Genomic DNA, 24963 nt, shown 5'->3' with positions numbered 1-24963 from the left:
TTCCTAGATGTTAATCATGCTTCTTCACAATGTCGTTTGTGAACACGACTACTGCATAACACTATCTCGGTCAAACGAGTTGTAACTAAGCTATCATCATTGGTTCAAGTTTTTAACTATATATTTGACAAGTGTGAAAACTTATCTATACATAATTACAAGTGTGGTGAGATTATATGCAATGCTAGCTAATCAGAGACTAAACCTAATAGTGATGACACCTTAAACAAGGTCTCTAAGTTGCCATACCATCGTGATAACTGATTCATTGAGATGCCAATGTGCTAAAGTACGGATATCAATACTTTAGTTTGGGATTTCAATGATGCCATTGTCCTGAATAGAAAGCCAAACCAAAATATACAGTGAAAAAAATATTTAGAAGAAACCAGACAGTGGATATGGAGAATCCATACATCAAATACTGTCAAATGCAAGGATGACAAACCATAGTACCGAAATCACTATTGTAAAGTAGAGAATACCCAAAATGCATGGTAGACATACATTGCAATTATAGATCTTACGGGTAAGCAAAATAAGTAGTAGATGGAAGTCTGGTCCATAGAGCTTTAGTCTATTATCTGCAATGAGAATTATTCCAGCAAATCTCTTTGAACTCGAAATAATATCCAATGTTATTTCAATTGATCCAGAAGACCAATAATACCCACAAAAAGTGGTTTCCCATTGAAACATTGAACATACAGTGAAGGGAATTAGAAAGATGGAACCTGATTGTTTTATAGTGGTCCACTACAAGTAACATCTTAGAGTATGTTTATGAAATATAATGCCCAAAGATTGATACACAAACACAACACAACACTTCATAATGGTGTTTGTATCATCATCAAACCCTAAACCCCATAAGCTGAGTGGTCAAAGCAGCCAGATCTTGTTTATGACTATGTTGAGAAAATGTCCTCTTACTGGTTCAATATCATTTTGACCTATATCATCGATCATTCTAGAGTGCACCTTTTCCAGGCCCCAAAATTGTCCCTCAACATTGACTTCATGTAGATTTGTTACAGGTTTGTTGTCTACATTTCCTTTTAAAAATCTAGTGCATGAATGATTGTCCACATGTTCATGGAGAAGAGAACATATTTGCATTTGATGTGGTCCAGAGAGAAATTTTTTATTTGGTCAAGCCTGTATTCTTCATCAATGATTTTCTTGACATCATTTTCATTCTCAGCACTGTAGTTGTATATGTCATCGAGGGTTTCATTATAGGTTTAATCAATCTTCTGGGGCTGTCCAACTTTGTTATTGTCAACAATAGAGCTATCTATAGGTGGAAATGGATTTGTATGACTTAAAGCTTCAATAATTGTGTGTTTATAACATACCCTTTGTTTGTCTACTAATGAATATCCATCACATATGTCAATAACTTTGTCTTCCAAATGAGTATTGATAGTAAAAGGATGAGACTTCCCTATCCCATCTGGCTTGAGGAATAAATTCATATCATAGACATAAAAAATAGCATGACTGTCGGATTCCATGAGATAGGATCTTTTAGGATTGAACTATAAAATTAATTGTTTCTTCACTCATATAATCATAATGGTCACATTATTGCTTTGTTGTCTTTGAAAAAGTATATTGACCTCAAACTCTAGGAAACCATGATTACTTCCCTTTATTTCTTACACTATCATGATCAACATCAAAGTGAAACATGGGGGTTACATTACTCCTACTCAAGCTCACAATGAAATGTTGAGGTGCCAAGTGTATTACCATGAAAGTCTATAGCTCCCTTACTTTCAGTGCTTGTGAAAATAGGATTAGTTTATTAAACTGTATTTTTGTGACCTCAAAAGTGTATTCAGGATTTAAATTATCAGAAAGAAAGCACGATCTTCATCATACTTTTCATATGGTTGATCTTTTGGGGTAGTGTTGTGACCACTAACAACCCCCCTCCTTCTTTAGTATTAGCAATAACACTAAAGAAGTGGGGACCCTTAGTAAAAAATTCAAAAAAATTTATAAATTTTTTTGTATTATACTCATCAAATAATACATCGCACGGAGAAGAGTGAAACATTTCTTTATGAGCACAAAAAAAACTGCGAAGAAGCGACGCGAAATTCATCACATCGCATACATTAAGAAGCGCCCATAAATGAAAATCTTAAGAAATCTCTGATGGTCGATATGCGACATCGCATATCGCAACATTGCATAAACAGCACACAATAACTTAACAAATTGCAACAATAAATGCAATCTTGCGATAAATGCGATCTGCGATCTTGCGATGCTGCGATGCTGCGATCTGCGTGATTCTGCACTAAACTGATCAGGAAACTCTGCGATGACACATCTTGATAATGCGATCCGTGATGATGCGATGCGAGTCGCAGAAATCACCCATCTCAAATTTTCCTCGGCTCAGCATTCAAGAAAAGCTATCCCTAAACCAAAAATTGGGCGCGCGCCTTAAAGGAAATTAATGAATGTACACCAAAGTATTCATGAAGGATAGTTTTGTGTTTTTCGAAGAGTCAGTTCATTATGGGTGTCATGATTTTATACATTCGTAGAGCTTAAAGCTTTCGTGTCAAAATTTATTATCACTACTCTTTTCCTTTGCGTGAACTAGAGGAATAAAAAACAGGAAACAACATGAAGCAATGTGCAGGAAACATCTAAGGAAAAAGGGAAAGCGTCAATGCTCGCAAAACAGAGAAGAGATGCCCTCATAATGGATACCGCATGCAACAAAAACGCAGATTTCAAAGTATTACTGAACAGATGCTGATATCAATAGGCGATTCGACAGTCAAGGTCAAAAGCTCACAAAACCAGCATGTTTACAAAATTCTAAAGCTTATGCCCGGTAAAGGAAAAAGTTCTAAAGGTGGAAAACGCACCAGAAAGGCTCTGATCAAAGAATGGAGGCAGTTTTTGATGCGCGATTAGCGCCTAGTGCTAATCGCGCATCGCTAAGAAAATTGTTCAGAAAGAAAAGTCCCTAACTTGCTTAGTCATCCACGAGTCCGGAAACTGAGATAGCAAAAGCAGAGGCAATTTAAGAGGAATTTGGGTTGTTACCAAGTATATACGCAGTAAATTTTCCCAGCCAGAAGATGATTCCCAAAAATATCTTCTAGTTTACTAAAAAGTGGTGCCAGCGCTTGCCATTTCTATTTTTGTAGCCTAAGCAAAATTAGAAGACAACCAGTCGACTCTTCCCAGGCAAATGTTGCATGCTCGCAACACTAAGGAGCAAATGCAGAAATAGTTAGAAATTAGATTCAATTTTTAGAAATAAGTTTGCTTAGATAAAGGGCAGTCATTTAAACCATATCCTTATGTAATTAAGTTATTTAGTTAGCGGTATTTAAACCCTTCTCAGGCATTTAGAGAAGGATCCAGAAATTACTCAAAAACTTGTCCTCAGAACATGCACTTTTGCACCCTCAGAGGAGGTTTTGATGAATGAATGGATCAAGGTTTATTAATGTTTGCATTTGATATCTGCTACTGATGTTGCACTTTTGTACTCTCGGTAAATATTAGAACAAGGAGAGATAAATCATTATTGCTTGAAGCTTATGAGTAGGACCAGTCATAAATGGTACTTTTATCTCTTGACCATTTCTGCTTATATTCTTAAAGTGATATATAGTTTTTAGTTGTTTATATGTTATTGCATGAATGTTTGAGTTACCATTTGGCACTTTTGTACGGTGGAGTCATTTATTTATGTTTGATATATGAATAACTTATTATGCGATATGCTGTTCACAACTATTTTGCCTAACCTTTTATGCAAAGTGGTTCATCTTAATTGATTTCCATTCTTATGATAGCTGAATGATCTTTATTACCAGTTATTATTTGAAATCTCTTTAGATCTCATAATAGAAGAAATACATCCCGAGTTAGCATAGATTAGATGTTCTGTTTTCATTAGATTACAATAGCATAGAATTAGATTAAAGTAGCTTATATTAGAACCCTTAGATCAGCATCATCCAACTTTGCACACACACACACCCTTAGAATGGGAAACTAGTCCCATTATCCCCAGTTGGACCCGCTACACCAAACGGATAAGGAGCTACCAACCAAGGTCCGGACCGGGTGGGTATCCCCCTTGTTGTCGACCCGATTTTTGGGGCTTCAACATATTTGGCACTAGAAGGAGGGCCTGAACTATGAATGGCACTTAAATCAAAATCTAAATACCATTCTGAGAGTAAATTGCCCACATCATCTCCCCCGACTTCTCTAGTATATTCAAATCCAGAGTCAAAAGTCGCTCGAGTATCAATCGCTGCTACACACCCTAATATTTCAAACCAGTCTACCATTAAACCTCCTGGAGTTGAATCTCTGATTCACAAACTTCAGGGATTTTCCATTTCTCCTCAGAGGTCTGATAAATCTCAAAGCAGTGTGACTTCGCAGTACAATCCTGCTCATCCCCTAACCAGGTTAAAGAGTGAAAAATTTGGCATCCAGCCAACTGAGTTGCCTCTTCCCACCAGGAAAAGAGCGAGGAAATCATCACAAGAGTCTGACAGTGAGACTCTTTCGTCTACATTGCCCATTTCAACTACCTCACCGCGAAGTCAACCACCTACACCTCTATTCCAAACCATCATCCATCCATCTACCGGGACTCCCACAACCCCTCTCCAATCATCTACGATCATAGTATCCTCGTCTTCCCAGCCACAGAGATCATCTTCTGCACTTTTCTCTACTAGCAGCTCAACGATGGCCCAGTCCCCATGGAAAAACCCTGGGGCAGTTTTAGTGCCTGCGCCCTTGAGTCAAATACCGGCCCATCCTAAGAAATGGCTGCCCAAATTCAATCCAGAAGCAGGCATGCTAGTAGAAGAACACATAAACAATTTCATGCTTTCTATCAATCTCAACGGAGTTACTAAAGAAGATTTTGTTGTTCGGCTTTTTCCCTATACACTGCAAGGGACAACTGGGTCATGGTATTTTTCATTACCCTTCGGGTCTATCACAAGTTGGGATATCTTCCAGAATCAATTCCTTATCAAGTTTGGTGATGACAGATCAACAACAACATTAATCAATGACCTATCCAATCTTAAGGCCCAAGCTAAAGAACCTATCAAAGATTTCGATTTACGGTTCAATAAAATTCTCAACAAAATTCCCACTGCTTCCCAACCCAGCGAAGAAGTAAGATGTGAATGATATATTACTGCTTTACCATCAAGCATAGCAATCTTCGTGGATAGAGCGAATAAAACAACCTTAGTTGAAAACATGACAGAGGCAATAGTAGTAGAGAAACGCGTAATAGCCCTAGAAAAGAGATCCGCGATAGAGGAACGCAAGTCTAAAAAAGTCACCTTCAAGGAAGACTCCAAGAAGAAACAAACAAAAGACCCTTTCGATTTGGAAGGATTGCAGAAAGTATTAAAGACCATGTCTATTGAGATGGTTGACATAAAAAAACAAGTAGCAAAAACTTCTTTGAAAAATCCCTACAAAGCTTTTAAAAGAGTTATTTCAACGGATGCAAAACCACCCAATGCCATCTCCAGTGCTGAAACTGAGGAAGAGGAAGAAGAAGAAAGTGCCACTGAAGGGCAGACCGATGACGAAGAAGTTATGGAATTACAAGGAATGTGGGATTTCATCCTCCCACAAGAAGAAGATCAAGAAGTATTTCCGGTTAGCACACGAAGAAAAAATCAGCTTGATCCTCCCCAAACTACCCCTAAGTAGAAGAGCGTAAGCCCTACAACAAAAGATAAAGTCGCAAAAAAGAAAACAACTACTAAAGCGACTCAATCTAGCCCAGTCTGAGCAGATCAAACAACTCCATCAAAAACACTGATAGTGTCGGATGAAATGGAGTACACTATTATTGATGACATGAAAAATACTAGGGCTAATATTACCCTTTATGAATTGAGCAAATTGAAGCATCAACAGAAGATAATGATGAAAGAATTACATGCTGTGCCTATTGTACCTTTTCCTACCTCTGTACTCTCTCAAGCTTCCCACAACATGGGAAGACCTCCAACTAATGCGATCAATAATATTGATCCAAATGATATCACCTTGATTGGAGGAAGATCAAGATCTCACACTCCCCCGTTTCTTCTCACTTACAAGATTTTCAACAAAAATGTGCACAATTGTTTGGTAGATTCTGGTGCTTCATCAAATATTTTACCCAGATCAATATGTGCTAAGTTAAATTTTCAACCACAAAAATCCAAAGTGCGCATAGTTCAGCTTGATCGATCTCAATTCGAAGTGATTGGTGAAATTAATCAAGTAACCATAAGATTGTCATCTAACCCGAAGGTATGTCAGGTTATTGACATTCTAGTGGCTGATATCCCAGAATTCTATGGCTTAATTCTTAGCAGGGATTGGTCCGAGAAACTCCATGGATACTTTGCAACCGACTGGTTACACATGTGGTTACCCTACAACGGTAAACCGAATCAAATAAAGGTTGAACGAGAGTTACACTAGAAGTACATAGTAACGAAATTAGAGGGAGAAAATGAAGCAGTATTGTATAACAGTAGTATCATAGGCAATTACTCGGTAGATTCTTTTCTCGGTAATTTTGATGCTCACACATCACCTTACATAGAAAATTCAGCTTTGTCCCAAGTCGAAAATTTTTCCCAAACTGATAGTTCAAAGTGTGTTAATTTTGTAGACGAACCTGTAAATACATCTTTGTTTTGGAAATTATATTTCGATGGCTCTAAATCTAACGAAGGAGCAGGAGCAGGATGTGTTCTGATTAGTCAAGAAGGAAACAAGACCATGCTTACGTACAGACTCGAATTCAATTGCACAAATAATACAGTAGAATATGAGGCCATGGTGCAAGGCCTATACAAAGCAATTGGGTTAAACGTCAAGTATCTTCAAGTCTTCGGAGACTCTGAGATTATCGTCAAACAGGTACGTAACATTATACATTGCCTATCAGGTCATTTAAAACACTATCAATCTTTAGTACAAGATCTAACTGAGCATTTCATAGCATTAAATATTTCTTCAATCTTGAGACTCCAAAATGCAAGTGCAGACCTTTTGGCTAATGTAGCCTCTAGGCTTATTCCCTCCGAAGACTTTAGTCTAGATAGATTCTCAATAGAATTAATCTTTAGACCGTCCATCCCTGACAACATTACAAATTGGAGAGTATTCAATGACGATCCTGATATTGTAAATTTCCTCACTTCTGAAGGATCCTACTCCAATCAGATAATTGACGAAGACCATCATGATTGACAAATACAACAAAATAGCACTGATAATGCTATACCTAAATCGATGGTTAAGTTAGAAGACTTATACGATTTGAAAAACCGGTTTAAAAGGTCTACAGTCCAACTCTGAACTACGAATTAGTAAACCTAGGAACCGATGATAAACCACAAAACGTTAATCTAGGCATCGGCCTAGTCCCCGAAGAAAAACTAGCATATATTCATCTTTTGAGACAATATAAAAAAGTTTTTGCCTGGAATTACGATGAGCTAAAGACGTACGACGCTTCTATCATTCAACATACTATTCCTATGATTGACAACGAAAAACCTGTCCAACAGAAACTGAGAAAGATCCACCCCAATTTAGAAAATCAGATAAAAACTGAGCCAAATAAGTTATTAAAAGCCAGAATAATTTTCCCCGTCAGACATTCCAAATGGGTCTCCAATATGGTACCCGTTAGAAATAAAAACGGAGATATTAGAATCTGTATCGATTTTCGGAATCTTAACAAAGCCTGTCAAAAAGACAATTTTCCTCTTCCACCTATGGAACAGATATTACAGGTAGTAGCAGGCTCAGAACTGATGTCTTTCTTGGATGGATTTTCAGGATATAATCAAGTGCTGGTGCATCCCAATGATCAGTTGAAAACCACATTCAGAACTAAATGGGGCACATATGCATATCGGAAGATGCCATTTGGTTTGATTAATGCCGGCGCTACATTTCAAAGAGCCATGGACATCGCATTTAAGGGTTTAGTCAATAAATCTATAGTAATTTATTTGGATGATATAACAGTGTACTCCAAGAAGTGAAGCGACCATCTCAAAGATTTAAAAAAAAAAATTCAACGATGTTTAAGGTATTGGATTTCACTTAACCCAAAGAAATCTTTTTTCGCATTAAGTGAAGGAAAACTTCTAGGATTCATAGTGTCAAAATCCGGTATTCACATTGATCCTGACAGAATCAAAGAAATCTCTGAAATATCTCTACCTCATAATAAAAAAGCCATGCAATCTTTCCTTAGTCAAATCAATTTTGTAAAGAGATTTGTCACAGATTTTTCACGAATTGTGTCTCCTTTGCAAGTCATGATTAAAAAGAATTCAAATTTCAAATGGGGTCAAGATGAACATGAAGCATTCAACCTGATCAAACAAGATCTTATTAATGCTCCATCTTTAGCAACCCCTAATTTTTCAGAATCCTTTGTTTTATACACATTTGCCTCAGAGAAATCATATGCTACGATTCTAACTCAAGCAAATCAAGAAAAAGCGGAAGCTCCAATTGCGTTTTTTAGCTCAAATTTACAAGGTGCTGAACTCAATTATTCAGACGTTGAAAAATAGGCCTATGTTGTTTTCAAAGCGATCAAATATTTCAGACCTTTCTTACTCAAAACCCACACTAAGATCATAGTACCGTTTCCAGCGGTAAGAAATCTTCTAGTACAGAAGGATATGGGTGAGAAAAGAGAAAATTGGATCACCTCTTTACAGGAATACGACCTTGAGATTAAACTAGCAAACATTGTAAGAGGTCAAGGCTTCCGCAAAATGTTGGCTAGAGCATCACAAATCTTTGAAATTTCATCCGAAGAGATACAAATGTATGAGGTAAGCCTAAACGATGCAGAATCATTGTATGCTGATATCATTTATTATCTTAAGAACAGGTATGCTCCATCACACTTGGATCACACTAAGAAAAGAGCTCTGAGATTGAAAGCTAAACAATTTCAGCTCATAAATGATATTCTTTTTAGAAAGAATTATGATTCTGTTCTTCTTAGATGTTTTGAAAAAACTGAAGCTGAAAAAGTTTTGCAGGAACTCCACGATGGACCAGCAGGCGGACACTATGCTGGAGATGCTACTGCACATAAAATTTTACATGCAGGATATTACTGGCCTACGCTGTTCAAAGATTCACACAGTTACATGAGGAAATGTCAAGTCTGCCAAACTACTACTGGAAGACAAAAGAAGCCGTCCCTGCCACTACAACCGGTAAACATCGAGCAACCATTCTGCCAGTGGGGCTTGGACATAATAGGTGAGATCGTTCCTCACTCTTTTAAGCAGCATAGATACATCCTCACGGCAACAGATTATTTTACTAAATGGGTAGAGGCAGTTCCTCTCAAGACAACTAATTCTGAAAATATTATCGAATTCATAGATCAATTTATAATCACTAGGTTTGGATTGCCAACGACTTTAATGTTTGATAATGCATCATACTTTTCTGGAAATGAAATGACTAAGTTCGCACTTAAAAGAGGGTTCAAACTAAAATATTCGGCCAATTACTATCCGCAAGGTAATGGGTTAGCTGAGTCAACAAATAAAATCCTAATCAGGATTATTAAAAGAACAACTGACCAGAACCAAAAGAATTGGCATAAAGCTTTGGTAAATGCTTTATGGGCAGATATAATAACAAAAAAAGCTTCGATCGGCACTTCCCCCTTCAATTTAGTTTATTGGAAAGAAGTGGTTCTTCCAACTCACTTAGTCATTCCCTCTTTGTCTTTAATACAATACATTGATGAAGTACCTACTTCCTCCATACAACTAAGACAAATGGAAATAATCAAATTAGAAGAGCAACGAGAACAAGCTAAGAAAACCCATGCTCATCATCAAGCGCTAATAAAATCCTCTTTTGATTCAAACATAATGACCAGAAATTTTTTTCAGATGGGAGATTTAGTTTTAAAATGGGATAAGGCTCATGAAGAAAAGGGCAAACATACAAAATTTCAAAAGATGTGGCTTGGTCCTTTTCAGATTGTTGAAGTCATAGGTCCATCAACGTTTGTCTTACAGGATCTAGCAGGTAGAAGGGATTCTTTGCCTGTTAATGGTCAAATCCTTAAAGTATATTTTCCATAGAAGATTATTCTTCTATTTTGTAGAATAGTTTTGTTTTTTCTTTTCTTTTTCATAATAAAACCAATTGTTAATGGTTACTATCGGTATTCGCGAAAAGACACCAATTCTCTTTCAGATTTTGAGCTTTTCGCTTGTATAAATAGAAATTTTTTGAAAATCTGATCTTTATTATTGACAAATATAGTTAAAAACTTTAGCCTAGATTTCATACTAGTTTCAACTTCAAAAAATTTGATGAAAGCAACCTTTAGCGAAGGAATTGTTTTATATTAGCACAATGAAAGGTATCAATAACAAAATAAAGATTCTCTGTAAAACTGCTATTTTCAAACTCTATTATTGTCGTCCAGAGCTTTCTTAAGGAAAACAATGATTTCCTCCATGTTAAAAAAAATCGCAGTATTCAGAGGGACCATCCAAGAAACACTATATCTCAAAGAATAAGAGGTCTCATCACGAGCTGGCTTATCATCATCACAGATATTATAACTTTGCTGAATTTGCCAAACACTGTCCATCAAAACAGGGCAATGACTCAAGATTGTTGAAATCAAAAGACAAGGGGTCTCATCACGAGCTAGCTTGTTCAGTAAAAGTGTAAATCAAGTGAATGACTGTGTCATAATTTGGCTACCAAACCAAGACATTGTTCTTTAAGAATAAAAAAGGAAAAAGTGTCAATATGGATTTTTCTTTGAAGGTTGTAGATAACCTTAAATAGGATAAAGGATCATCGCTGGGTAACAGGTAACCCTGTCGAGGCTATGGACACTTGCTGGCAGTAGAGGCTCTACCTACGACAAACGAGCATATTTTCAGGCTAGCACACAGAGAAGACTTTATTTTATCTTTACAAGACCAAGTAATGGCTGATATAAATACAAGGAAAAGCCTAAGGAAGCAAACAATTAGAATAGAAAGAGGTTGAAACAAAATATCATTGATAGAATAAGGCATAATGTACTCTATCTGTCCATAACAAAGTTTAGATTTATGAAAATTTTTCTGTTTTGGAAGTTTAAAAAATTCAATAGAAAAGTAGAGATAACTGGTTCTTCCAAGTGAATCGCCATTGTTGTGACCACTAACAACCCCCCTCCTTCTTTAGTATTAGCAATAACACTGAAGAAGTGGGGACCCTTAGTAAAAAATTCAAAAAAAATTATAATTTTTTTTGTATTATACTCCTCAAAAAATACATCGCACGGAGAAGAGTGAAACATTTATTTATGAGCACAAAAAAAAACTGCAAAGAAGCGACGTGAAATTCATCACATCGCATACATTAAGAAGCACCCATAAATGAAAATCTTAAGAAATCTCCAATGGTCGATATGCGACATTGCATAAACAGCACACAATAACTTAACAAATTGCAATGATAAATGCGATCTTGCGATAAATGCAATCTGCGATAAATGCGATCTGTGATAAATGCGATCTGCGATAAATGCAATCTGCGATCTTGCGATGTTGCGATCTGCGCGATTCTGCGCTAAACTGATCAGGAAACTCTGCGATGACACATCTTGATAATGCGATCCGCGATGATACGATGCGAGTCACAGAAATCACGCATCTCAAATTTTCCTCGGCTCAGCATTCAAGAAAAGCTGTCCCTAAACCAAAAATTGGGTGCGCGCCTTAAAGGAAATTAATGAATGTACGCCAAAGTATTCATGAAGGATAGTTTTGTGTTTTTCGAAGAGTCAGTTCAGTGTGGGTGTCATGATTTTATACATTCGTAGAGCTTAAAGCTTTCGTGTCAAAATTTAGTATCACTACTCTTTTCCTTTGCGTGAACTGCAGGAATAAAAAATAGGAAACAACATGAAGCAATGTGCAGGAAACATCTAAGGAAAAAGGGAAAGCGTCAATGCTCGCAAAACAGAGAAGAGATGCCCTCATAAATGGATACCGCATGCAACATAAACGCAGATTTCAGAGTATTACTGAACAGATGCTGATATCAATAGGCGATTCGACACTCAAGGTCAAAAGCTCACAAAAGCAGCATGTTTACAAAATTCTGAAGCTTATGCCCGGTAAAGGAAAAAGCGCTAAAGGCAGAAAACGCACCAGAAAGGCCCGGATCAAAGAATGGAGGCAGTTTTTGATGCGCGATTAGCGGCATCGCTAAGAAAATTGTTCAGAAAGCAAAGTCCCTAACTTGCTTAGTCATCCACGAGTCCGGAAACCGAGATAGCAAAAGCAAAGGCAATTTAAGAGGAATTTGGGTTGTTACCAAGTATATATGCAGTAAATTCGCCCAGCCAGAAGATGATTCCCAAAAATATCTTCTAGTTGACTAAAAAGTGGTGCCAGCGCTTGCCATTTCTATTTTCGTAGCCCAAGCAAAAGCAAAAGACAACCAGGCGACTCTTCCCAGGAAAATGTTGCATGCTCGCAACACTAAGGAGCACATGCAGAAATAGTTAGAAATTAGATTCAATTTTTAGAAATAAGTTTGCTTAGATAAAGGGCGGTCATTTAAACCGTATCCTAAATTTATGTAATTAAGTTATTTATTTAGCAGTATTTAAACCCTTCTCAGGCATTTAGAGAAGGGTCCAGAAACTTTTCAAAAACTTGTCCTCAGAACATGCACTTTTGCACCCTCAGAGGAGGTTCTGATGAATGAATGAATCAAGGTTTATTAATGTTTGCATTTGATATCTGCTACTGATGTTGCACTTCTGTACTCTTGGTAGATATTAGAACAAGGAGAGATAAATCATTGTTGCTTGAAGCTTATGAGTAGGATCAGTCATAAATGGTACTTTTATCTCTTGACCATTTCTGCTTATATTCTTAAAGTGATATATAGTTTTTAGTTGTTTATATGTTATTGCATGAATGTTTGAGTTACCATTTGGCACTTTTGTACGATGGAGTCATTTATTTATGTTTGATATATGAATAACTTATTATGCGATATGCTGTTCACAACTGTTTTGCCTAACTTTTTATGCAAAGTGGTTCATCTTAATTGATTTCCATTCTTATGATAGCTGAATGATTTTTATTACCAGTTATTATTTGAAATCTCTTTAGATCACATAATAGAAGAAATACATCCCGGGTTAGCATAAATTATATGTGCTGTTTTCATTAGATTACAATAGCATAGAATTAGATTAAAGTAGCTTACATTAGAACCCTTAGATCAGCATCATCCAACTCTTCACACACACACACACCCTTAGATTGGGAAACTGGTCCCATTATCCCTAGTCGAACCCGCTACACCAAATGGATAAGGAGCTGCCAACCAAGGTCTGGACCGGGTGGGTATCCCCCTTGTTGTCGACTCGATTTTCGGGGCTTCAACAGGTAGAAACATGGTTTCTACCTTCGTAGAACTGCATATGGGTTGTATCAATGGTGGAAATATTCAAAAAATCTTCATTTCTTCTGTTTATCACTTTGTCATGTAGGAAAATAGAGTACAGGAATATGGATTAGTCTGAATAGGCTTAATGATCCTAAATTTAGAGGCAAAGTACTAGCCTTCTCTTCATGCAATGTCAAAATAATTCTAAGGGTCAACCCACCTTCATTGGATGAACGGAAAGGTATTAGCACATCTATTTAGGGTGCATCTTTATGTTCATTTGTGGCTTTTTCAACACAAGCATACACCATAGAGATGATTCGGTTTTGTGCTTGTGTTGAGGTGAGAAATGGCATTTTATGAACAATGCTGCTCAGTGTTCCTTGAACAGGGGTTACATTGATATAATCCTTGTTGGCATGTGAAGGGTTGTTAGACCTTGTATATTCTCATGATGTAGATGTATTGATTAAGTTAGTGAAACTGGCACCTCCCTGTTGACATATTTTCATAACCAAAATGCCAAATACTATAAAAAATGGCTGATCAAAGTTTTAGTGAATGAACTCAAGTGTTTTTGCTGAGGCAAAAGCCGTGCTTCTTTCAAGTTAAATTTCTAGTTGCACATTTCATGGATTATTTTAGCACTGACATAACAATAGACTAGGTTAGTTATATCATATATGTCAAAGATAGTTTAACTCAAAGAATGAACTTCCATTTAAGCTATAAACGTGACTAAATGGTCATGACCTAAAACTATGACCCTTCCTTGCAAATTGTATGTGCTACCAAGTAATCATAGTTAATTGGTTTTAGATTCAATATGAGAGTAATCTAATGGAGGAGCTATTGGATTTGGAAAGTCACCACAGAACAAAGGCCAGTGTGTTAATATCTGAAAACAAGGTGTTAAAATAGTCTGTTGAGATGTACATTTTGCATCAGGATATCCCCTAGACTGATATCTATTTATGAGGAAGAAAAAGCATGGAAAATGTTTGGTTAGGTAGGAATATAGCTTGTCAATTTGGTCTAGCTTGAGTGATTAAAAGAGAAGGTTGTTAGGCTCTTTTCCATTTCATGGATTGATATAGAGATGAGACAAAAAAGGCTATCTCTTGAGAATATATGAAATACACCAATCTTATCTATGCATTCATAAGCAACATCTGATGAACACATTTGGTATCTAGCCTTTAGTTTTTACTAGAGATGCATGAAGCATTATATAAACACAATGCAATCTTTTGGGAAGTCCATTCAAATGTGGAACATTACTATGGAAGCCAAGTTAAGCATTGATTTTAGACCTTTCATGCACATTTCGTGGATTGTTGTAGTAGTGACATAACAATAGACTAGGTCAGTTATATCATATATGTCAAAGATAGTTTAACTCAAAGAATGAAACTGCCATTTAAGCTATAAACGTGACTAAATGGTCCTAACTTGAAACTGTGAGCCTTCCTTGCAAATTGTATGTGCTACTAATTAATCATAGTTAAATGGTTTTAGATTCAACACGAGAGTAATCTTATGGAGGAGCTATTGGGTTTGGAAAGTCACCATAGAACAAAGGCCAGTGGGTTAGTCTCCTAAAACAAGGTGTTAAAATAGTCTGCTGAGATGTACATTTTGCATCAGGATATCCCCTAGACTGATATCTGTTTATGATGAAGCAAAATCATGGAAAATGTTTGGTTAGGTAGGAATACGGCTTGTCAATTTGGTCTAGCTTGAGTGATTAAAAGAGAAGGTTGTTAGGCTCTCCGCCATTTCATGGATTGATATAGAGATGAGACAAAAAAGGCTCTCTCTTGAGAATATATGAAATACACCAATCTTATCTATGCATTCATAAGCAACATCTGACAAACACATTTGGCATCTTGCCTTTAGTTTTTATTAGAGATGCATGAAGCATTATATAAACACAATGAAATCTTTGGGAAGTCCATTCAAATGTGGAACATTACTATGGAAGCCAAGTTAAGCATTGATTTTAGACCTTGCATGCACATTTCATGGATTGTTGTAGTAGTTAAATAACAATAGTCTAGGTCAGTTATATCATATATGTCAAAGATAGTTTAACTCAAAGAATGAAACTACCATTTAAGCTATAAAACTGACTAAATGGTCCAAACCTGAAACTGTGACCATGGTTTTCGATTCAATATGAGAGTAATCTTATGGAGGAGCTATTGGGTTTGGAAAGTCACCACAGAATAAACACTAGTGGGTTAATCTCCTAAAACAAGGTGTTAAAATAGTCTGCTAAGATGTACATTTTGCATTAGGATATCCCCTAGACTGATATCTTTTTATGAGGAAGCAAAAACATGGAAAATGTTTGGTTAGGAATACAACTTGTCAATTTGGTCTAGCTTGAGTGATTAAAAGAGAAGGTTGTTAGGCTCTCCACCATTTCATGGATTGATATAGAGATGAGACATAAGAGGCTCTCTCTTGAGACTTGACTAGGTCATTCATAACAGTGGTGCTGTTGGTGCCTTAACTTAGCCAGAAAATTTCAAAACTCTATTGATGAACAAACTTTATTACTGAATCTACCTCATAGTATCCCATTGTCACTAAATATGACATGCATGGTTTTACCAAGGAGTCCCTAAATTTTTGAACAATGAAACTTTACATTGGTATGGTCAACCTACATGGGGAGAAATGAAACATTTTTCGATAAGATGCTAGCAAAACTTGGACACTATGTTATAGACATTTTTGGAAACTGCAACCCCAATCATAAATGTCCATAAACCAAGGGCTCTTAAGTCCCTAAAATTGTTGTTCCAACCTCTAAAAGAACAAGGTCAACTGATTACATCTTCTCCCATAAGTTCTCTAGGAAAAACTACTCAGAACTGGTCAAAACTGGACCATCTCACCTGCTCCATGGTCAAAGTGTGTTGCATCCCACCTAAATACACACAAGAGGTGCGATGCATCTTGAAAAGCCCTTCTATGGGGTGCGATGGGCAAGAGTGGACAAATGGCAGGGTCAATCTGCAAGGTGGAGGATCATGGAATCTTCTAGAAACTTCTCCTGTGACACTTGCCTCTCTGCATTCGCCCAGGGATGAGTAAGAGATCATCAATCTCCAAGTGGAATCAAGAAATATCAGAGAGAGGACACTAATCAAATCTCAAAAGCTGACTCACCCCCCTTGCAAACATCTATATATGGATCCCTCATCCAAGAGATCCAGAGGATGGAATTTTGTATCTTGTAAGGAAGTGCTGCTGGTTTCTTGGTGCAATATCATAGTGTTGGGTGATCTAATCTTTTCATGAGCTGAAGAAGGCCTTTCTTGTTGAGAGGATGATGCTGTGTCAGAACAATTGGTTGTAATCCTCTTTGCTATTTCTTGATTATCAATAAAGCTATTCAATTTTTCCTCCACATTCTTGTATGATTGATGATATATGCATTTGTGTGGTCAATATATATCTGGTCCTATATTGTTTATGATAATAGATCTATGTTCTCAGATAGTGTTATGTTTCTTTGATTCTATAGGTGCTCTTTGAAGCTGGGTAGACGATGAAGCGAGTGGCAAAGATCTATCAGAAGGGAGAGGAATCAAGCAAGGAACCAAGCGCAAGACAGAGGTTGGTCTCCTTTATTCCCCTATTATCTATTTCTCATAAAGGAAAACGAAAGTAGTTTTAGTTTGTTTGTTTCTAAGGTAGCTACCAGCCTTAGTGGGACTAGTAGCTTTGCATAGACACCAAATTTCCCGATAACAAAATGGCGACTCTGCTGGGGAGCGAATAGATTGTTTGTTTATCTACATTTGTTTACTTTATAAACTTACAGACAGAGCCTGAAGTTAAGCTAGCTAGCCTTCGAACTGCATTTGCTATGCAAGTGCAAAGTAGACCAATGCTGCTTCAGTCTATCTCTGAGTTTTGTTTATGAACTGAAAAATTGATCTAAAAGCTCTATAATTTCCCTTGTGGTGGCTCTAGTAACCTCTTTAGATCTACCCCTGTGATTGATTTACTGATTACCACTTGCTCGGCCTAAATCCCTGAACTGAGCTGCACACTATGACTCGGAACCCAGTTAAAGTCTCGTCCCTGGTCCACCGCACTGTCTCTTCTATGAATTCTAGATGCATCGCACTTCCCGAGTGTAGTAGGTGTGCTGCATCTCTTTTTCACTGTGTTACAGGTGCGCTGATCAGACAAGGCCTTTCCTGCTCCTAGATTTTTGTTTCTGTGTTCACTCTTTCCAGCTCTATTCAAGAGTTTTTTTGCCTGTAGTCAGTACACCTCTGTTGAAACCCCCTTGCTTGCCATTATTCTGCCTCCATTGTGCAAAGAACTGTAAATCTTTTTATGTATTTTAAGCCATTTTCAGTTCTCGTTTACAAAGAAGTAGCGTAATTGTACTGTCGTTTCTTGATTTGAAAGTGTCGCAAGTGTCGTTTTCAGTCATAGAAGAGAATCTAATTGTTCTTGATATTCGACTACACTATTACTCTTGTATTTGATTTGAATTAGTATTTTTTCAAGTGTCGAAAGCAAGTTTTCAATTCCAAATCGCAAAGTGTCGTCATTGTCCTCATTTTGTCTTGAAAAGAAACTTGCTAGTAATGTCGCTTTGAAAAATAATTCAGATTTGCGCTTAGCTTTCTTTTTATCATTCACACATTAAGAAGGCTGAAAACAAATACATGCACGTGCATTTGCATTTAGACTGTTTGTTGGTTTGATTTAGGACAGTGCATATAGTGCGTGCTCTCTTCTCTATGTTGAAAGAATATCATCTCTCTTTCCTTAGTAGCTAGGATTTTCATTGCAAAACGAAGATTAAAAGACTATATATCATCTTAGATTGCATTTTAGGAATTGTACATCTACATCATGCGATGAACCTGAAAGGAAAATTTCTTAAGTAAGATCAACTATAAAATAAATTTAATGAATCTAAAAATGCTTTGGAACCTAACGCACAACATTTAGAAGTCTAGGCTAGAGACGTATTCCAGCGTCGTAAAGCCTGGTAACTGTTGTTTTCATTGTTGGTTGGGTGATTCCTCCACTCTGAGACGATAAGTGCCAGTACAGACTTGTGCTCCCACGTACCATCGAGTAAATATTGGGAGACCACAATAGGCTTTATCCTTTATCCATAGGAAGCCGTGTCTGTCGCCCTATCGATCGCAATGCACTAAACACAGCATTCGGGAAGATTGACTGCCGTACTGTAAAAAATATTCTGTAGTTTTGCGATTGGTTTGGTAATCCCTCTGTCTAGATTTCTAGAGCAGTCTCTTTCGTTCCTTTTCATACTCCTTAAAGGAAACGGTCCATATGAGCACTTGTCACTTTAGGCTCATTAAAAATCAAAGGCGACTAGAGTCATCTTTTGTTTTTTCTCAACTCTTAAAAATTGAAAAAACAAGTTGTGTCAAAGCGTTTAAAATTCATCTAATTTGGAAACATACTTCCCCTTGATTTTTATTTGATCGAGTAATCCGCAATTGTAGAAGAAAGTCAATTGAAACCCTGTCGTTCGTGGAGGCTTACGAGTCAAACGTCTTTGTCTCCAAAATCGAAACTGTTACGGACAAAGCGAACTCGTTTAACCAACTCCAAATCCCCTGGTAAAGTTAGAACAAGTGTTCCAACACCATCAGAGACTCCAGTTGCTCCAAACATTTCTGGTATCCCTGCCCTTACAGAAGAGGTTTAGCAGCCACCAAAGGACAGTAGAACTGATCCTAGTGTGAAGGTAAACACTTGTATTAGTGAATCATCTCCATCTACAGCTGATTCGAAAGGTGTTATTCCCCAAACATCTGTCGCTGCAGATTCTATACCTTCTTCAGCACCAGAAATATTTTACGGACCTGACGGTCTACCTCTTCCACCTGGTCTGATTGCTATAGAAGAGATTGTGGAAGATCCTCCATCTAGTACTGCATCGCAATTTGGAGCCGGGATCACTCTATATCCTTCTTCATCAGAAATTAGTCTATCGTCATTGGAAGCTCCTGTAGAATCGCTAGGCAATCTTTTGGATAGACTAGAAATGTCTGAACAACCGTCAACATCTAGGACTGTGTCATATGACACAGCGATGACAAAACTTCCTGCTGTCACTCCAACATTGTTCGCCAGCATACCATCTGTCCCAACTAGATCTCAATCGCTATAAGGGGCCCACTTAAGGGCTATTTCGACAGTATGGTCCATTGCTATTTGTTCATCTAGAATAGTATCCGGGAACTCTTATGTTGAGTCTCAGCAAATTGATCCTTCAGGGTGTCAATTTGGGCAGTCTGGTTCTTAAGGACAAACAATTCCTTTGAGTACCAGATTACCACCGTATGGGGGGCAGTATACCCTTTCATTGTCTCCTCTGGGAGGACAACCATATGAGAGTTCACAACAAAATTCAGGTTATGCTGGAATTACATCTAGTGGTTGGGTGCCAATACTGCCTCAACAACCAAGAGTTGTATATTCGATGCAACAATGTTTACCTATGTCAAGTATACCAACTATGCTGGATATTGTGACGGTGTCGCAAGTACAAACGTTTCCTGTTGTATGCCAGCCTCAGGTTTCTCAGGTTGTAATGCAATAGCCTCTTGTCCCTGCGACTCAACCACAATCACCAACTAGTGGAATGACACCGGCCCAAATGGGTACAATTACCCCTCATCTTGGTCAAACGACCAGTATTGGACAACAGCACATGACTTCACAACCATGGCTGGTGCAATACCAACAACCGCAATTCCAACAAGTATACCAAGGATCCGAGCAACAAATCTTTGCAAATAATGGGTAGTCGTATATTCAAAATGTTCAAAATCAACCATTCTACAATGGTTATGCCCATCAACATTACCAAAGTTCTCAACATCAAATGCATTATGCTGGTATGCAAAGACCAACTGCTCAGGCCATTCCATCCTATCCTGGGTATGCTTTGCCAAACCTAAATCAATAGTTACCCTTCGTGGCAACTTTAGAGTTACCAGATCTAAATCGGTTAATGAATGATCCAATTTCTTACGCCCCTTGGTGTCCAGCGATTCTGCATAAACTTTCGTCAGATATTCCTAAATTTAATGGAAATCCGGGTGAAGACCCATCGAATCATGTGATGACATTTCATCTGTGGTGTTCATCAAACACCCTAAACCATGATTCGATTAGGCTTTGCCTTTTTCAGAGGACGTTAGCTGGTCTGGCAGCAAAATGGTATATCGAGTTACCCAGAGTGTCGTTTGACAACTTCAGCGCCCTAGCCACAACCTTTTAAACCCATTTTCAGTTACCAATAAGGTACGAAACGGGAACATAACTTCTTACCAATTTCAAGCAAACAACAACCACTCACATATCCGATCATATTCATGAGTGGCGACGTCATCGTAGAATGGTAAAAACGTATGTTCCTGATCAGATTTTAGCTGAATGGTTTATTAAGTCATTATTACCTTCCATTACAGAAGATGTGGCAAAAGGGGGAGTCGTCACTGAAGAGCAAGTTATTGCTCATGCGCAATATTTAGACTTGATTTATACTCAGTCTGGCACGCTCTACGATAAAATCCCTGACGCTCCCAGACCGGAATTTTCCATCCCTCCTCCTCCTAAATCGAACAATGACTCTCATGTCGGCGATGGCGTGATTGGTACGACCAACACAAAATCAACAAAGGCTACATCTAAAAAGGCCTGTAAGATTTCCAGTCAAAATGCAAAAGAAGAACTTCTCGCCTCGGAAGTAAATGCCGTCTCGATTGATAAAGGCAAAGAAACCAAGCAACCAGGAGGCAAGAAGAAAAACAAAGGGAAGAAGAAGAAACAGGAGGAATCATCACCTGAAAATTCTTATGCAAACCCTCCTAGAGATAGGAAACCAAAAAGTCCATGCTTAATATGTGATGAGTATCATTGGACAAGAGATTGTCCATATAAAGTTGAGCTTATAAAATTCTTCAAGAATTCAAAAACCTCGCCGGTATTGACTGATCCGTTTCCAAATCCAGGGACAAATCTGGTTGCTAGTGAAAATGCTTCCTCGTCCCAAGTGCTGATGTTGTTGGTTTCGAAATAGCAAAATGATGCTTTGATATCGACAAGGAATAAAGATTACGGGAATCCACAGCTGTCGAACAACAAGGATAAAGATCAACCTAGTAGTTCGACAACAACTTCAACATAAGTTGCGCCGCCCATCATTCTAGAGCTAACAATAAAACCGCCAAAGGGAGTAGTACACAAGTCGACATTTAATCCTCGTGCTAGAGTAGCACAACATTATAACATAGTGGAAGATCTGGCCCTATCGCTATCTGCTATGTCGACACTTGAAGTACTAAAGCAGGCTTTATTATTAGCTATAGGTGGGATAGACCCAAAGGATCTAATCTTGTGTCCTTTAATCACAAATGATATGATCCTTAGTTACCAGCTCAACTAGCTTTCCTCATTCAGGTGAAAGCCCTCAACAAAACTGTTCATTGAACAATTATTGATGAGGGGGCATCTACATGTATTATGTCGATGAGTTGCTGGAAAACTTTAGGATCTCCAACCTTGTCACGATCTTCGATGACATTAAAAGCATTTGACGGATGAACATATACCCCGTATGGTATTCTAACTAACTTGCAAGTTGAACTAGGGTGGAAAACAGTAGAAATAGATGTCGAAGTAATCGACGGAAACCTCGATTACAACATCCTACTAGGAAGACCATGGATATATGCTATGGCTGCGGTTGTGTCGACCTACTTAAGGAAGATTTCATTTCCTTTCAAGGAGGAATTACGATCGTCGACCAAAAAACATTTCTCCCCAATAGTTCCCAAGTTACAGGAAGCATTCCGATGATCCATGGAAGCCCCCATTCGCTTCAAAATATCAGAGTAGGCCTACTAAAAGACCCTATATTAATGGGGACTTTTTCCCTCCTGCCTCCAATCAACCTGGAGGAAGTGGCGATGGTAAGAACCTGCAATATGATATCTTCAACTCAAAAGATCTCAGAAAATGGTATTAATATGGATCATCCGCAGGTATTGCCTCCAAGCCCAATAGAAATATTGTAGCAATCAATGTTTTCGGCATGGGAGGTAGACCCGAATCAACGCTCATCGAGTGTTTGGATAGATAGGTCTAAGGAATATGGCACCCCTTCAGATCCTTGGTCGCAAGTACATTACACCAATGAAGGAATTATTCAGTCAATGATAATTGAAGGGGCGCCATGGGAAGATTACCACCATCATTCCCATCTTCCAGATTGTCAAGAAGATACTCTGGATGACCTTCATCATCCTTCAATTTTTGATTTCCTATCAAATACTGTAAACATGGTGGATTTCGAGCAAAACTTGTCCAATATTGAAGAGACTATCGCCATAAATATCTCGACCAAAATGGATGTTGTAGAAAATATTTATGTTGGCAAATGTTGTTCTCCTTCAGAACTGGAAATATATAATGCTCTTTTTCAGGAATTCAGAGATGTCTTTGCTTGGTCATACGATGAAATGCCAGGAATTGACTCGAGTATAGTTGAACACGAAATCAAGATGTATCTAGATGTCAAACTGGTATGACAACGGCTACAGCAGGTGCACCCCAAAAAAGCCGATGCTATCAAGGTAGAAGTTGAAAAACTTCTCCATGTTGGTTTTATTTACCCGGTTCCTCTAACCAATTGGGTATCGAACATTGTTTCTGTGATGAAAAAACAAGGAACAATTAGAGTGTGTGTCAATTATAGGGATGTAAATCAAGCTTGTCCGAAAGACAACTACCCTACACCCTTTATTGACCAGATAATTGATGAATGCACCGGGTGTGAAATCTTTTCATTTATGGATGGATTCTCCGGGTATAATCAAATAAATCTCCGCCCACAGGACCAGTCAAAGACTACATTTATTTATCCGTGGGGCACATTTGCATATCGCAAATTACCCTTTGGTTTAGAGAACACAGGGGCAACATTTTAGAGGGAAATGAATTATGCCTTCCATGACATCAAAAACATCGTTCAACCATATCTCGATGACCTTCCGGCTCATTCACGAAAGCGGACCGATCATCCGCAACATTTGAGAGCGATATTTCTACATTGCCGACACTACAAGATACGACTCAATCCACACAAATGTGTGTTTTGTGTCAATTCTGGTCGTTTGCTTGGCTTTGTAGTCTCGAAAGACAGGATTCGTCTCGACCCATGTAAGGTTCAGGCAATCATAAATTTGCCTCCACCTTCAAATTTGCTTCAGATTCAGAAACTCCAAGGGAAAGAAAACTTTCTGAGGAGGTTCATTCCAAATTATACCGAACTTGCTAAAGGTTATACACGTCTATTGAAAAAAGGAGTACCCTTTGTCTGGGATCAGGTCGCGCAAGCTTCCTTTGATGCTTTAAAATAATCCCTAATGAAAGCATCATTAATGTACACTCCTGATTATCAAAAAGACTTTAACCTGTATCTGGCTGCAGCAGATACAACCATCACAATGGTTTTAGTTCAAGAAGACAACAGAATTGAACATCCTATATATTATTTGAGTAGGAACTTAAATGATACATAAATCAAGTATTCAAATGTTGAAAAGCTGGCTCTCACAGCTGTTCAAGCGCTACAGAGATTTCGACACTTTGTCCTCTTTCGAAAAACTACCATTTTGTCAGATTGCAACCCCATGACTTATATATTGTCGCGACAGTTGCTAGGGGGCAAATATTCAAAATGGATAGCAATTCTCCAAGAGTTTGATCTGGAATTCGTAAAATCCAAATCAATGAAATCCCTGGTTTTCACAGAATAACTATGCGATCTCCCATTGTCGTCCAACGATGAAACATCCGAAGAAACCATCGTGGATGAATCTTTGTTTCTGATATCTTCAAGCAATCCATGGTATGGAGATATAGTCATCTATCTCCAAACCCAAAAATATAGGTCTAATACCTCTCGCTCAGAACAAAAATGTATTCAGTACCAATCAAAAGACTACATGATCGTCGGTGATACACTTTACCGTCGTGGTGTCGATACAGCTCTGAGGAGGTGCCTCACCCACAAGGAGGCTGAAAAAGTCCTGAATGATTACCATTCATGCACGTGTGGGGGGCATCAATCTGGTTACGGTACAACGCAAAAAAATTTACGATTAGGATACTTCTGGCCAACAATGTTCAAAGATTGCATAACTGCAGTCAGAAGTTGCCATGCATGTCAAATTTTCGATAGCAAAACCAGGAAACCACCCACACCTTTGCAACCGATAGTTGCTGTTGGGTCATTCACCAAATGGGGCATTGATTTCATGACATGTAACCCCACCTTGACTGGGGGGCATGGGTATATCATAGTCCCAGTAAACTATTTTACCAAATGGGCCGAGGCGACGCCTACATTAGATAACACTGGTG

The sequence above is a fragment of the Pinus tabuliformis genome, chromosome 6, assembly GCF_031772625.1.
Source record: "Pinus tabuliformis cultivar Carrire ecotype Pingquan chromosome 6, CPIR1, whole genome shotgun sequence".
Classification (NCBI taxonomy): Eukaryota; Viridiplantae; Streptophyta; class Pinopsida; order Pinales; family Pinaceae; genus Pinus; species Pinus tabuliformis.
This window is presented reverse-complemented; position numbering follows the sequence as displayed.